The sequence below is a fragment of the Varroa destructor genome, unplaced genomic scaffold (genome assembly GCF_002443255.2).
Source record: "Varroa destructor unplaced genomic scaffold, Vdes_3.0 BEIS01000001.1, whole genome shotgun sequence".
Taxonomy (NCBI): Eukaryota; Metazoa; Arthropoda; class Arachnida; order Mesostigmata; family Varroidae; genus Varroa; species Varroa destructor.
Genome location: NW_019211454.1, coordinates 43,152,582 through 43,168,541, shown reverse-complemented (window position 1 = coordinate 43,168,541; position 15,960 = coordinate 43,152,582). Strand labels below are relative to the sequence as shown.

At 41.5% G+C, this 15,960-nt stretch overlaps 1 long non-coding RNA gene across 1 annotated transcript in view; it reads left to right on the top strand.

Moving 5' to 3' along the window:
* Positions 1-13,833, top strand: part of LOC147758674 (uncharacterized) — a 41,740-nt gene extending 27,907 nt beyond the window's left edge. Inside the window, exon 3 of the long non-coding RNA XR_015325383.1 lies at positions 12,304-13,833. This is a non-coding gene — a long non-coding RNA (uncharacterized LOC147758674). The remainder of the gene's footprint in view (positions 1-12,303) is intronic.
* Positions 13,834-15,960: the final 2,127 nt, after the last annotated feature.

The following is a 15,960-nucleotide window of genomic DNA, read 5'->3' as shown; positions in this document are numbered from 1 at the left end:
TATATATCGGTTATTATGTAGTTAAAAAAGTGCATTAACTGTGTTCATTTATAATCACACTACGCAGACAGGTAGTTGTAGTACAATATAAATTGGTCATCACGTGGGCAAAAAATTACTGCGAAAACTCGTCCACATGGGTCGACATTACTGGATACTGGTGGCCTTTCCAGCCGCGCTTCGATATAGCTATTATAGTATGTATACACATCGCGCTGATAGCTCGATAGAAGCGATTACCGCTAGTTGTCTCTTTCTCAGTGGGCAACGACGCTGGCGAGTTCATTCCATCCCATCCCACCCCACCCCACCCAAGGGAAAGCTCGTTGACTAAACTTGATGGCACCCTAATATATTATCGATGTACACCCGATCAAAGGGAACACTCTACCTGATATAAGTGCCACTTTGCGTGACACAGCTGTGCTATGATGGCTGTAACGACTTTGGTCCTATCGACGTCAGATCAATGAGCGTGAAATAAATGCGAAAGCTAACACTAATCCACAATGCTCATATGTAAATGGGATCTATATCGGTGTTTATAGTCTAGCGATTTCACTAGTAAGTACTAGGGGGGTCGCTCGAAAAAGGGTGATCGTAAGCACAACGTCTGAAATAAACAAATGTTTCGACTGTTACGTAAGCTGTGCGGCCGTCAACGATAGCCAGCGCTCGACACAACTGCCCATTAACTATGCCTATGTAAAATACCATCGATGTTAATCTGAAATGTTCTAATCATGTTAAATGACATAAATTTACTAAAAATAGGATAATAAAAATGAAGCAACAATACGTTCTACCTGCCTATGTGAGTCTGCACGAGGCTTACAGCTAATCATCTCATTGATGAAGACATTTCGGATATTTGTTATTAAACTTATCGATTAATGGCTGTTGTTCCGTTGCGGAAGAAGAAGAAGAAGAAGAACTCGACAAACTATTCAATTAGAAAACTATTGGGCTAGCGAAGGCGTACCGTTTAAGACGACTCCAAGAAGTATCTACACACCCTGTAGGTTTGGCCATATTCATTATGAGTGATTAACGAAGTGTATACCCGGCACAGCATTAGAAGTGCGATACGCAGCTGATGTATTTGAAGCACCTAAGAGGGAAGACGTCACTGAGGGCTGGCCCTTGCAAGTGGAATGGGTGTTTAGAGTCACAGGACCCCCGTCCAGATCTCGCAGTAAGAAACGTGTATGTATTTTTTTTTTTTTATTAGTAGAATTAAACGTCCATTTTGATTACAACGTACGTTTACTCAAACGATTAGCTGTCTAGACAGAGCAACACGGAGGTATAATCTGTTGTCTCTGCACCTCCGCCGGACTAAGACGTAAATCTCATAATGTGCTTCTAAGAACTAGTACTCACAGATCTTACGCACAAGCTGTTTGCTGTGCATTCCAAGTCGCGTTGTTGAGCTGTCTAGGGGGCAAACTCCGATGCTATGAAAAGTGACGAATCCCTAATGGAAATTATTATCCCTATTGGGTATTACTTCATGAGTCGGCTTTAGTGTCACAATAAGCGAGTATGGTGTACTCGTTTTGATTAAGATCTTATACTTAAACGCCCGAATAGATAACGGCATATTTCGCGTACACTGCCGGTCTCTTCATATCGAACAGGATTAAAAAATCGATGCTTTCTAGAGTCCTTCTATAGGAAGTGGTACCAAACATATCGCTTGATGAAATGTGTTGAATGGGAGAGCCCGACAAGGACAAGAGCGCCTGGTCAATGCTTGTGCTAGTAGCTATATACGCAAACGAAACGTCCATTAAGTGTACACATCTGCTTACATTAAGGTTCAAAGGTGACCCTTTCTAGTGAAAGGATTTTATTGGAGAATTTCTTATTACACCATTCATAAAGGTAGCCAGATGTTTTTGAAGGCGCACGATCGATAATAGCGAATAATGTTATTTAGGACACAGGATAAAACGCCTGTCGAAATATAAGCATGATACGTGTGGTTCGCATGAGGTAATTTGCGTTTTGTCTTGGCAAGACACGTCTGTCAAGGAAACCATTAGATTAGAAAGTCCTTACCATCCTAGACTTAGCTCAGATTTATTCAAATATATTAGATATCGCGTGCAATAATGTGATATCAACGCGGTCCTGTCGGTGGTATATGTTAGTTGTGTTACGTAGGTCTGTCATGCGATTTTGGTTTATCTCTATGAACTTCTAAGGCTTTCCTGTATCCCTTGTTTGAGTTTTGGATTTTTGCCTTGCACAAATCACTGAAGGATCTAAGGCTTTTTGATTAATTTGTTTATCTTCGACTTCTGGATTGAAGTGACAGGAGACAATGCGTGTGCGACCGTGCGTAGCGTACATACTTTTTCAAAACGTTTCGGCTATTCAGTTTATTGATTGATTGATTGCTCTTGATCAAATATCGGTAGTTACAACTTTGGAATATTCTACCTCGATAGATTCTTACTGTTTCGCTAACTGTCTTTTTTTTTTAAAATTTAAATTTGTGAATCTGAAGAACCTTAAAATTACCGCTGTTGTCATTTAGTTTAAAAATAGAATTTATTGTCACCTTTTTTAAGCATCTTAGAAGGATCGCAGCATCAGCGGTAGGACGACCGAAATTTTTATTTAACACTGATTTTGAAGTTATTTAATATGCTATTTTTAAAAATATATCAATTTTTTTCCACAATTAAATTTCTATTTAGTGTTTGTTTCTTTATAGAAAAGAAAATATTTGATTTAGATCGATGCACTGGATTTTTACGCATAAATCCATGTATGAATTCTTCAGAAATCGCTATGGCCGACTTCTTCAACTTCTAAAAGTTCCGTTCTTTGCAGGTTCGTACGCACGAATTGAAGCCGTTTCTCTTATCTACACAGGTTATGTAACGTGTGCTGTTAACGGCCCTGAAGCAGCAAACTTTGCTCTCTTTTAACCAAGGCGTGGCCGTTCAAGCCACGTATTAGACACACGTGCGTACGTGTCAACGTTAAACGGTCTTTATACGGAATTAGCTAGTCTTTCACCAAGACCCCGTGTCAGCTCTCCGAAAAAAAAACAGCTCAATTTCTCTACCAGCCATTATAACCGCGTCACCAGCTCCTCGCGCCATCTACGTGGCATTGCGAACTATATATTTCTCGTAGCCGCTACGCTGTTTCGTTTCTTTGAGGCATCGGAACGCCAAAGCATAACTCCATCAAAGTGCAATTCTCCACTTGTTATTTTTTGCAGGCGGCGAAGTACAAAAACTTCGTAATTTCGTGCAATGCTAGCGCGGCTGTAGAGCTTGCTTGCTGGCTAGTGCAAAACCGTCGTACCGACACAACATGAATAGATAGCGGTAACGATCAGACAGAAAGGCAATCAGAGAAACAAGGGGCAGGACCAGACAGCCCTAAATGAGAAACAAGCCTCGACATTTGACAGGCCTAGAAAGAAGGCTTAGCAGAACAGCTCTGAGTAGATCAGCAAAAGAGGGTAGTAGATATGATGAGTAGGCAGCAAGCTAGAGGACGAGAGAACTTCGTGTGTCCACAATGGGGAAACGCGGCCAGTGCTGATTTTTAAAACGCAAGAGATGCAAGCATACGCAAACGACCGGTAGAGAACAGCTTTTTTTGGGGGTCTGGGGGGCGACACGACTGGCCATTAGGAGCCCTCTCTCGCTGCGTGTTCCACGTCTCGTGCTAGTTTAAGTCTATGGGCGCGCGTGAACGTATGTACTGGTACGAGCGCGTGTTTTTCTGATTCTATACGCGCCTGCTGTGGCGGTACAATAAAATTCATTGTTATAGATGAAGAGGTTGGTAGTGGTTGTTATGTAGCACTGCAGCCGGACCGTAGAGCTGCAGTTATGGAACGAGAAATCGAGGAAACTACAGTGGTACGAACTGTTGTAGCCTATTGTCTGTCCTTATTTCTGTCTGTGCATTGCAGTTCGCCAGCCACCAGCAGCAGCAACACCAGCAAGCAGGCGAACGGGCGGACAGAGAGGCAAGAATCTCAAAAACCCATAACTTTTTGCTCAGGCGATGTGCTTGTATTTTGCAGTTGCCCAATTCTGAACGGCAGCTGCTGTAGAAATATTACTAGCAACAGTAGCAGCTGTAGCTGGTTTTCACTAGCTTGCACGTAGCACTGTTACTGGCACAAAACTAGAGCCAATGAAGGCTATACAGTCGACGAGAGCTTTTTGATGCATTGCGTCGCCTCATCCCTGTGTTCCTCTTTATAGGGAGGCGTATGTGATGATCAGTGGACACTGCCGCTAGCGGCCCTTGACTCCCTGTGGCTTACTTGAATGATGGCAACAAAAGTTTAGAATCTCAAACCTTCGCTGCCATCTATTCAATACTACAACTGCTACGGCCACAACGATCACCATAGGTCCATTCACTCATCTGTGCATTTCTAATACCTTGAAGTTATAGCGCATGTATCTGGCTTCTTAAGTAAAACTTCTCCTGTAGAAAGATATTCTATTCCAAATGCTATTTTTGTAAATCCGTAGAGCTATTGCAGTGCACTTTCTTACGTGCTTTACTGCGTATTACTTCGTCGATTTTGTTCCTTCTGATAAACATCTAAATCTCGTCAGTTAGTGTGTATATTTGGCTATATCAAACTGGCCGTCAGTCGTTTTGGCCAAATGCTGTGTCGACAGACGCATTTCAAAAAGTAGGAAGGCAATCAGTAGTGAACAGTAAAAGCAGTCTGCGGCACTGTCAAGCCTGTTATGATATATATATATAGCTAGCTCAAGCAGTTTGATGTACCGGCTGGGAATAAGACCTGGAATAACACTTTCGCGCATACGTGCTGCACGCTGGTTGTCCGCTCTGGCAGCGTGCATCAGACAGCCAAATTCGTTTAGTTCCTACATTCCGGACCCAAGAGCCCATCAAGCGGTACCATTATTCAAGCAGACTCTCTTTTTTTTTTTTCGGCCGGATATGAAGAGAAGTGGGATAGAATTCAGCAATTCGGAAGAACTTTTCTAGTGATAACTGAAGCTAGGGACTATTCAGAAAACTCAGTTCGTAAAGTGGGTAAAAGATATAATACAAAGACTTGTATCTCGCTGTCCATTTAGGTAATGCTGCAACGCGCATACACGGGAACGTTTGTAGCTTTGCGGCTCACCGATGCAATTTTTCCATGGAAAAATCGTATCGGTGGCGATTCGAGGTTTAGATGAACATATCAAATCAAATTAAAATATCTGAAGCTTCAAGTACGTCGTTCGTTACTTGGGTTACTTTCGTTAGGGGCACGTTTCTATAAACGTGCCATTGACTATTCTGTTGTGGATGCGTACGGGTTATGGTGCTTCTTAAGAAAGGGTATTTCTTCTATCGTCGGTGTACCTTGTTGGTAGATCTCAGACAAGCTAAATTAAGTTAGAGTAAATTTGATATAACTTGCATATAGCGTAGAAACACAGCGCATTGTAGGCGGCAAACATTTAGATGTGCATTTCAGTATAAATCTAGACTTTATATTAATAACGTCAGTGTGAATGGTAACAGTTATCTAATTATGAACATGGGTGAACTATTTCGCAGGCGAAAATAGGTATGTTTATTGATAAAATGTTTATGTATCTCTTACATGTCTTGAGAAATAATGCTCTCTGCCAGGGTAAAATTCAATCCTGCCTTCGAAGAGACTCTACGAAATATTAGCTGCTGTGATCTTGTTTTTCTATGGCCGCTAGTTTTAGCTCGCAGGATGTCATGTGCCTCGTCTCGAGCCTTCTGTTTGATATGGCGAAAGTCAACAGGCTACTCTATTTTTCCAACTGATACAGCGCCAAATCCAGTGAAATGTTTTCATCTCTTTCGAATGACCTCAGATATTGTCTGCAACTTAGTAAATAGATATACATATATATATATATTTACTATATATATAATATATATATATATATATATATACATATAATACTGGATGATTTAGCCAGTTCCAAAAGTGTACAATAATTGCACGAAATTTCCTACTAAAAAATTGTTCTTTTTTCGGTTTATATTATAGCATGTGTATTGTACTCATTATATTTTTAGCATAATAAACGCACTTCCACAAATAAACTGTTCATAGTTCTTTTTTCCTATTTACGGTAACTAAGTTGCCCGATACGTAAGTAGGAGGCTAGCGACCTCTTGTAGGACTGAATTTTGTCAGTTTTTTTTTTCGGTATATGGTATTTGAATGCGAAAAACTACAGATTTTTGTTTTCTAATAAAATTCTTTACTTTAGTTAAGGGCAAACAAATTTAGTTCCACTAGACCGAAGATGCCGTAAAAGGGGAAAGAAACATATGCATGCGACTTTGCTCATTTTTATGCGATTCCTCATAGTAGTATTTGTTATCGGTCACCCACAAGTGTCTTGTTTAACGTAAAGCTACAAGGTTTACAGAGACCGAATATAAGATTCCACGTATGAAATGCCTACAAGATAATAACTAGGTATTTTCCGACATATATTACAACAATCCTCCGTAATGCCATCGTTTATGCTAGAAACAGAGGTCGGGCAAGCCTGTTGCGTCCGGCAAATGGTCTAGCCCAGATCCGTATGTATTGTTTCACACGTGGTTGTTTTTATAAGCGTTAAATAACCCCACAAATGATAGTAGTCTCACGGCAAAGAGTCTACCGTCGCAGTGCTTTGGCTCACGTGACCACGAAGGTCGTCTATAAACGTGCTTTCGACCTATCCATGCGGTACCTGTCAAATCCCGGTCACCAGTTTCAATATTAAGTACCCCGCATTAGGCCTTAATGTAAGTGACGTTGGAAGAAGTAACTGATAAAGTGTACACGGCACATTTCGGAATGCGATGCACAATTATTTAAAACGACACTTATCTGCTGTAGACGTTGCGTTAGAAACGTTGATCCAGAGGCACATCAGATCAGAACAAGCCGTACCTGAAAGAACTACTACATTCTCGTACTAAATAATACAGATCGTATTAGTCTACTTCTGGCCTATAGGACAGCTAATGACTTTATATAGCGAATGCTGACACCAACAACCAGGAACAATGGTAAAATGTGACAGTGCTATAGTTATTCAATAGTGATCTAAACCTGGCGCGAATCGATTGGAATATGCTAAACGTCTGAGGAGTACGTGCGGGAGAATTTCAAGCAAGAGATACTCCTCAACCTCCTTGTCGCTCATAGGCTTATTCCAATCGTTACGAATTCCATCAGGAGGAGTACTACTACATTTCCCCTCGACAGTATCGTACGCAATGACACTCACAGCCTAGCGTTGAGGTATTTCCTAATTAAATCGACTCGGATCACTCTTTAATGAAATTTTGCATTGTTCGGCTTATATATGATAAGCAAAGCCATCCTAGAAGGCTCAGCTATGTAAAACAAATTATGCTGTAATAGAATTTAACCTGGATCGGATGGACCGCGAGATGTTTCGCAACGGCTGCAAAGATGTACGATACAGCGCGTACCAAGAAAGAGACGTTAATAAAGCGATCATCAATTCAAAGAAGCGAATTATCAGTGAACTCAGCGTTCTGCAAGGCACATATGTCAGACAATATTCACAAAAGCGATTCGATAACAAAGTATGGCAAATGAAACTTCGAATGGAGCAACGAGTTTAAGTCGGGAAATGGCAACATTTAATACGACCATCACACAAAAGCCAGGCCTCACCACAAAATTCTACGGCTACATAACACCGAAAAACGGTTTGTAAGCGATACACTTCCATAAATAGTATACACACACACATATTTATCATTGTTATTTATTATTGCTATTTACGAATTTGTTATTTACTATAATTATTCATTTTCAGTTTACGTTTTAATAATGGTACATGCTAGCAATGAAGATGGTTCGGACCGAAGGAAATTATCTTTCGAATGGTAGCTGGAAAAATACGAACAGGGTACACGGAGCCCTGCAAATAAATTTATTCGAGGAAGAGATAGAATAGCTTACCTAATGCTAAGGCTTTTTCCTCATACGAATACCTCACGAGTAAAGTCTACACTACGATGATAGATCTGCAATTGAGCAAGATAAATATTTATCGACGTTTGTGTTTTATTGATAGTGTACTGACTAGCACTAGTAACTTTAAACATCTGCGCTCGGAGAAAAAGTTGTCCGAATATATATATATATATATATATATACATTAATTGTGTATAAATGAAGAATAAAGTTAAATCCTGTATACATTTTCATAACACCTGTCGTCGCCCAAAAATATTTTAGTAAAAAAAAAAAACTTAAACACACAGGAGAAATAAGGACATGATCGTGACCGATTATATATACAAGCTAGCCGACAAGGTTTCTTTCTACGCCTGCGTAAAGTTTTAAAACCGCTTATGTTGTCTAATACCAAATAATTTATTCTGTATGTGTCCCCCGCGAAACCCTTTCACGATGCAAGATTCGATCACCACGGATACGTTTGGTGAGGTTATAACTCAATGGAAAAATGGCTCGTCATTATACGTGTTTATCCATAAATTTCCATATGGTCCCTTAGCCGTTCTTCCTTGGTGAAATAGGTTACCCCTTAATAGATTCAATGCTTCATTAGACTGTCTTTGCACTACAGCTGCATCAAGTTCAGTTCAAGATAGCAAATGTAATTTTTTCTTTTGTACTAGACGTCTTGCAGACTGATAAGATTCCTAAAACTATCTGTTTACATTTAGTTGAAGTTCCTATCGTACGTGGAACTTGGCAGCCTAGTTGGAAATGTACGGAAAAAATAAACTTCTCCCAATCTGTTTCGTTTGATATTTTCCGAAACTTCGCTATGTAACTATGATGGATACGCCTCTGAGCGCACGTTTTTCCGTCCGTTCGCCTTGAGATCGAAATATGCCATATCTTGCAGCGTTATATAGCGTGAGCGTCTTTTGCTTCGGTTTATCAGTAAATGCCGCCAAAATCTGAACGTGTCGAATCGGCCAACATCATGCCAGGAGTCCCTTTCCTCGCACGGCAAAATAAGACGAGGTACCGTCCGGATAATTATTTATTATTGAGGAACTTTTACAGTTTCACGGTGAAATCACTTCTGAGTGTTATCGCGTCTTCTGATATTATTGCTGTACATATGTCGACGATAATTCCGATCATGATTATTTTGTGCGCCATCTGTTTTATTGCACCAACGACCGGCCGAATCTGCGAGATGCCGCACACAAAAGTACACTTCATAAGTTAAACAGACAAATGAGCATTTAGTTAGCTTGTATTATGTGCATTCGGTGTACACTTTTTTTAGGCAGTCAATTGTGATGACTTGATCTTCCAGGTTGCCGCAAGCTCAGCGGCCACAGCGAGTCATTCTATTGTTATACGACCATATTTCAAGCACGTATTCTCTGAAGGTAACGTTGCTTCCCATCCAGCAAGCACACCAGATACAGCAGTTTCGAACATCAAGCCAGTATTTCCTGGATGCAATCGCAAGTACTATTCCTGAAATAGTATTGCTGAAATTGTCACAGCCGAGAAAAGCCTATTCTTTGTTGAGTTCAGGCCGTTTTTTCGTGTCACGTTGGTAGACGGATGTCACTTGGCTTCTTCCCTGCCAAAGTCTGAAGATTTCGTTCAGAGGGCGATCCTGCCAATTTTCTGCTGCTCTAGATTACGTTCTACGACACACGTCGCATGTTATGGACCTATTACCTCCATATGCAAAAAATGGTCATGAAACGTCCAACAGCTTTTGTGTCCGTTAAGTCATTGCTAAAATACCCATGAACAGATGTATGCAAATATGCAGACAATAGACAACGGAACGTCTTCATCAATTATGTTTCGATGATCTATTTCGAAACGTGTCATAGGTACATAACAGCTGTGTTATATCAAGACTTCTTTTTATAAGCATATTGCGTCCAAAATTATAGCGCGGATAAACAATTTATCAAATGGGATAGTTTAGGACTTACGAACGGTAAATAGGAAATTTTCTGTGTGTCGAGAAAGATAGACAATTATATTTGATCGTATTCATTGCCTCCTAGTACATTGATTGAACAAAGTGAATAATACCTCACTTTAGCACGTGTCTATTGTTGCAATATATTTGTGCTACAAAAAACATGGCACCGTAGGATCGGTCTTCAAGTAAGCTGTTCAGCCGGCGCGGAGGGCATTTACTAACGGTATTAAACAACAAGTTGCAGTTATAAAAAACGAATAGTTACAATAACCTAACAAAAGACATCTTAGTCTCACTTTTTAAGCGTGATGATTATGGGCACTCAACTCAACAACGATTACTTGGCGGCTCCGCCTTGAGCCCGCAACTCCTCTTACTTCTTCCATCTTACTAATTTTGTTCTACTACAGACATAACTGACGGAGGAAAAGATAGTCGAGCGGCTGAATTGGTCGGCACCGCAGCATTCAGATGCGGATTTCTCGGTCCGTTATTGTCCCATTATTGACTGTTTCTCCTGTAGAAGCGTGTGGAGCAAAGACCTTTACTTGGCAAAAAGGCGTCGCTTTGTCTGCGAGTTTTGATGTTGGTTGCCGTTTTCCGCTTAAGAATTGGTGACGGTTGGATTTTAAATGGAAACAAGTAGGAGCTTGTCGGTCGTTGACTGGCATATTTTGGCCCGCCAGACCTTTTTCGACCTTTGATACAGACGGCCCCACTACAGAGATGACGTCAAGGGGAGTCCACTGCGTCGAGAGTGTCAGCTGGTGGAATCAGACTTCTGAAGAGCATAACACTACACAAAAGTGCACAGATTGACTCAGTCAGTCCGGCTATAGTAGCGATAGTAGAATTCGGATGCGTACGAGCGCCAATTCTAATCAGACCTGGTCACGCCATGGCTGACTGAGGTACCTTCAAGACGAAGACAGGAGCAAGCAGGTCAACCCACCCACCCACCCACGCCCTAACGAAGCGGTGCAAGCATTAGATGGAGGTCGTACAACCTAAGCAATGCCTCTCCCCACAATTCTGAGCTCAGGGCCCTTATGGAATCCCTTCCCCCTCTGGCTTCGGTGAGTGCAAGTTGGCGACAGATTGAATTCGTTTGTGGGCTCCTTTTTTCGTCTCCGTTTTGCCCTTCCTTGGTTTTCGAGTTTCGCTCCGTTCTAATCAAATATTTATGCACCTTCGTTGTCCTCGACTCTGTTCATATTCCCATCTTTCTCCATGACGAGCCTCCGGGCTAAGTTTGTCTGTCTGTATGGCAAGGGCCCCACCCGCAGTCGTACCGCGTTTTATCCTCCAGTCAGCATCGCGCCGTAGATCCACATCCTGTCGAATCGTTCAATGGGGCGCGAGGCTCGATTGCGTTGGCCGCAGCGATTCGTGGCGGTTCCGCCCAAGCGTACAAACGAGTTCTCACTTGTACCAACTCACCTACCAACTATACGAACCGACTAACTCCTTTCTTGTCCAGACTTCCCACGAACTTCGTGACTCCCCGCACTCCTCCTTTGGTTTTCTATAATCGTTTTTGGGTTAGAATTAATTTTCGTGTATTTATTTCGATGATAACAAATATACGAAAATTGATTCCAATCAAAAATTCCCTTAGCTTAGAATTCATTTTTAAATCGCTCGCCTAAAATGCCAACACTGAACAGTTCTCATGGTGATTTATTTAGTTCTTTTTTAAACTGCATCGGGTTTAAATATGCCATAATGTATGCCTATTCAACATAATCTATAAGAAAGCCTCCTAAAAAAACTAAAAATCCTTAAAAAAACTCGTATTTTTTAACATTGGTCGATTTAGCCACTCGGATTCAGGGGTTCGTTCTCTGAATGATTAGTCTGACTTTGACCTATTGAGTTCATTCATAGAGCAAATCTATACATATAGAAATATTTGTGCGTCATGGCACGGACTGGTTTTTCCTTCATTTTTTCCACACACTATTTCGCACGTCTCATACGGATCTTATTGATTTTTAAGGCGGTCGAACAATACCGAACTTAACTTACGATAGCCATGTCGTTGGAAGAGCTTTTGAATAAATGTATAATTGAACACGTAACTAATCAAACAACATGGTTTCAATAAACATCTACAATTATTGATGTATATATATAAGAATTGAGTTATCAGTAGTCGTCCTTTTATCGCATGCATACATATAAAGAACCAACTGGTAAAGAAGAAATGAGTATTTAAACAATGCTTTCGCATGTCTTTGTTAACACCTTATACGTGATATAAGCGAGCAATTCAAGAGCATGACAAGTGTTCGAATAACATGAACCTCATCTTTTGTGTTTTGAACGTAAGTAGCGGTGGCAGCCTTCCTGAGGCCCTTTAGGCCCCCCCCTCTCCGACGGTTTTCTGCAGGCCGCCTGTCATAGCAGCAACGACGATAGTGACTCTCACAACAGCTGGCCTCCCGCCTGCTTTCTCCTTTTGCTCTCATTTTGCTGTGTGATTCTGTTCGTCGTCTTCTTTTTGTTCCGCAGGTGGCAGATTCGGGGAAAGGCATCGGAAGGCCAAGCAGCAACGGAGGCATCGCCGCAGGCAGCAGCAACAGCAGCGGAAAGAACTGTAATGGCGAAAGACGGCCTCTTTTGACGGTTTCTTCGCTTTCTCATTGCACTTCGTTGTCCTTACACAGCTTTTCTTCGTCTCCTCCTTCTGTAAAGACGCAGACTATAGTGAAGCAGCACCGTCAGCTAAAGAACTAGAACAGTTAGCTTGCTACCCCTTACGGGACTGGTGGGGGTGGCGTTCGTTGCGACTGGTTTGGGTAGTAAGCTGCGGGCGAAAAGGGTGAACTGAACTAACGGAATGCCCGTAGAACCGCCCAATGACTACGGCAGCTGCAGCTAGCCAGACACCGCCGCGCGCATCCTTAAGCACTCGCTGGGACTAGAGGCGATGGTAGCAGCAGTAGGAGCGAGCCGGAGGCAGCAGGCCTAGTTATTAGTAATTGAATTATCCAACCACGGCGGCAACGACATCAGCTGCAGTCATCGTAGTAATAGAAGTAGTAGCAGCAGGAACGGCGGCATCAGCGACAAGAGTACAACCGCTCCATACTACTCTACATCACACCAAGTCGGCGCCCCTTGCGCCCCCACGCAATTCTTTTCCTTCGCGTTCATTCAGCTAGGCTTCAATCATGCTAGGTCTTTGAGTGTCGTTCGAGCTGCAGTCGCAGAAGCAGCGCCGCCTGAAACCTTCTTCACAATTTACGCTCCTGTTACTGGTGACGCTATCGCCGACCGCTGGGAACTGAAAAGTGGGCTAGATTCAACCAAGAATGAAAGGAAAAAGCTAGGGAATCGCCACAGCTCAGGGCCAAACAGGCAACCCAATGGAGCCTAATGGAAGCTGCTGAACCGAATGGGAAACGCAGAGGACGTCGGAGCTGATCTGCATAAATCCGGTGGCTCTCTTGCCGAGGATGGCTCGCGCCTACTTACTGTACTTAGCGATGATGACTAGAGCGCGGTAAGCAAGAGGAATGGGGAAATGAGTACCTATGAGATAGTTGCAGATATCGCCCAAAAACGAAAGGTAGAAGAAACCGAGAGGCGGGCAAGCATACAGGAGAACCCAAAGCGCAAAAAAGGCGTTTGTCGACTGAGCATTGCCATCGTCGTTGACTGGGCCTGCAGTTGTTGCTTCTATTTGTATACCCTTTCGTGGTTCAGCGATGCCATCCGACGTAGGATTATTTTATTGCGGCTAAGCTCAAACGAAAAACATTAAGCTGAGATTAGCCTTTTATATATATGCTTCTGTAACCTTTTCGGCCGTGTTGTTATATTGTCGTTATTGTATAAGATATGAATGGATCTACTACCTCAATAAAAAATTTGATTGATTTCCATGAAGAGCATAATGCCCATTGCCTGATGCTGCCTATTCGCTGGTTTTTTTCCTATGTGTATTATAAATTATGTAAAACCTTAAGCCAGAAGTGCCTTCAACCTCATTTTCACACAGATGGGTTTTGAGAAACGTTTTCTGTAAGCAGATGTGGCTGATTTAATGGCATCTTTATTACTCGATTTTCAGAATATAAAACATAGAGGCTGGCTTCATCTGACGTAGGTGCAAAATGTCTATGTGGGTAGTGACGTGGTTTGGATAGCTGTCGGATGTCGTACGTTACTGCGCTAATGTTTAATATTCTGTTGTCGCTGGCTTAAATTTCAGCATTGACAAAATGTTACTACGGAATATTGTTACCGTGTCGTTTGATACGTCTGATTTAGAAGGCTGAGATGAATCCAGTAAGACACATCTAAAATAATGTCTAAAGGCATAAGCGTCAAACGAAAAAGGGAAGTTTGTATATGCTCTACGTAGTTGCCTATAAAACAAAACTGACGGCCTGAGATAATATATCGTTCATAATATCTAATTATTATATTTGTAGAGACACAGTATTTTTTAATTACATGGCGCTGTACTTTTTTTCGGTTCACCAATTGCATTGTTTATCCATCCGGTAAAAAAGCTTCTCATAACATAGCTTTACCCAAACATAATGACAAAACAAAACCAGGCCAGTGAGCTTTGTTCAGTTTCTTCGAAGCTAGTTCCCATGTATTTTGGCTAAGCGTGTCATTTGACGGATTTCGTGGAATCCTGTAGATAAGTTTCCTGGAATAGAACCTTCCTTTCACGGATAAAGCTTTTTTAGTGTACAGTTTATTTAGATACACCATTATAAACATACAAGTCGCTTTGCCCTCGGGTTTCGCTTGCATTAGGTACACGTTTTACGTCCGTTCCCGTATTGGAACTGTTGTTCATGCAGTGGCTTGACTTAGGCAGTAAAATACATTTCTAGAGAAGACAGGTCCTTGGTTCACCGTCTGTTCACAACGTGCACCTACGGTTCCTCTCTTTGAACACATGAACCTGTCAGAAGGCTGCTGTGTTACCACGTAGAGCTTTTCAAGAGGCTCTCCGGTTTCGCAATCTTAGCACGACGAACTTCCTTAGAAGTCTCAGGTGTGTGCACAAGAGTAAACAGTAAAAGTTTACTCACGACGCTGGACAAAACACATGCATGACGTGGAGGTAAGGCAAAAATCGAGAACAGATTTAGCACCCCATGGGGGTCTGTGTATTCAAAAGCGCTTAGATGTTATGAGATTTTTTACGAGTGACAACATGACACATGTCGACAGGCATAACTACGAACGCGCTAAAAGGCAAAAATTATATTATAAATCATTCAAAAAGTAGCCATTAAAAACCCAACTTTCTATCAAAAAAACATCAAATTAGAATAAGGATTATCAAGTTTACTTTTATGGAGGTCCGCCCTCCATGATCATTTCTAGAATTCAATACAGATGTATATATCATAAGTCAATTCTTAGTCCGCAAATGAGTGAGCTTGCAATTGCACGAATTTAGCTATTCAAATGTTTTGCTAAGTAGTCTTGTAGAATTGACCACGTCTGAACCGGTTCAAAATAGATTTCATCCCTGTTCCAATTCACAGCTTGTCGGAGAGTAGCAGGGAGTCGTGTTTATACTATCGTACTTACTTATGGTGACTGTATGGGTACGCCAATTACGGATTGATCGAAACTCCGTCAACGAATGCGCATAAGAAGCTTATAAATCCGACCGAAAGACTGGGCTGGTACGATTCTTTCATGTCTAACGGCTCTTATATAATAATGGGTGTCCGCTAGTTGACTAATTGATGTATGGCCTAGCGGTTGTAGCTGATACGCACATATACGCGGTATACGGCGACGGTTCATGACAACTTGCCACAACAAAATGGCAATTTTTTGACTACAAAAAAAAAACAAATCACTGTTGTCTTGTATAGTTATTATTCACTTGTAACTTGGCAAGGACTATGCACAACGAACTTAATGTTAACCCTACATTTACTTTTAAATCGAAGTTATATTTTATGTTTTGCGAATAGAAAAACGTTGCCTTATGTTTATTTAGCAT